General features: G+C 38.3%; 1 pseudogene; it reads left to right on the top strand.

Moving 5' to 3' along the window:
- Positions 1 to 683: 683 nt before the first annotated feature.
- LOC121400826 lies at positions 684 to 824 on the top strand (annotated as a pseudogene).
- The last annotated feature ends 403 nt before the right edge of the window (positions 825 to 1,227 follow it).

Here is a 1,227-nt window from a genome sequence, read left to right on the forward strand (position 1 = left end):
AGAACTTCAGTTAGTTTAAGGGTTATGGCACACATGTACTTTGCACACCACATTTTTAAATAACCCTACAGAAAATATGCTTTTCCAGGAAAGTAATCTCTAAAACAACTGGACTTTCTGAGTTTCTGAAGTTGTAGGGAAATAAAAACCCTTAAGGGTAGTAACGTCACAGACATCCAATCACAATGCTTCCATTGAACTTTATTTAGATGGTGTTGGCTGAAACTCACAGATGTGTGAAAGTGTGATCCAGTCACAATGGTACGTTGTTCAGGTGTTAATTTTTCAATGTACATGACTGGAAGCGTGAATTGTTATGAAACCGCTGGGTAAGGATGTAAAAGCGACATTGTATGTTGATGACAAGCATTGTCTCAGGCCTCTTCCTCTGTTCAGGGATGGTTTTTCCACTTTGGCATAAATGGCCTCCCTCCTTCATATATCTTTCAAACCATCTTGGTCTAAAATTTGTCCTCTAAGGAGTGTCCCTTTTACTTTAGATATAGATCGACTACTGAGTATTGTCCTGGGGAGTTTGCCGTCCTATGTTGGGCCATTCTCTTACTGAATGGTTGTTTTGTCTCCCCAATGTATATATCTGAGCACTCTTCACTACAATGGACAGTATAGACCACATTCATTTTCATGTGCTTAGGTTGGATCTTTTGGGTGTACCGATTTCTATTGCTTCTCTGCCTTTTGGCCAAGATCAAGTGTAGTATCTATTCTCATCAGTGGAGGGGGTACCCTTTAGCAAAGGGGGGTATATAACGAGCTCCTTCACTGATGAAGAGTCCAAAGTCCATATTAGTTTGTAAGCCTCAAATGACAACAAAAATATCCAAGCAACATAGCGAAGTAACAGTTGAAGTGTAATAAATGGCTATGATCCTGCTACCAAATCATACATGTAAAAAACCTGCTTTCACCCTGCTAGTTGGGAGGTGGAGAATGTGTCGCTGGTATATTCAATTCAATATTCAACTCTGTAAAAAAAGTAAGTGGAATTAGTACAAAACATTCACAATACAGTTACAAATAACATGTCAAGTTGAACTCCTCATTTAGGCCACCAGAGACCTTGATTTGAAGAACCCAAATCCAAAGAGACTTACATTGTATTAAAGTTTTTTTTCTTATCCTGTCCGTTTTTATTCCAATTTTTTTCCAGTATATGCCAACATAATTGAGGCACCCTATGACTTTTGAAAGAAATAAATAGCCAGA

This window comes from Xenopus laevis, chromosome 2S (assembly GCF_017654675.1).
Source record: "Xenopus laevis strain J_2021 chromosome 2S, Xenopus_laevis_v10.1, whole genome shotgun sequence".
Lineage (NCBI taxonomy): Eukaryota > Metazoa > Chordata > Amphibia > Anura > Pipidae > Xenopus > Xenopus laevis.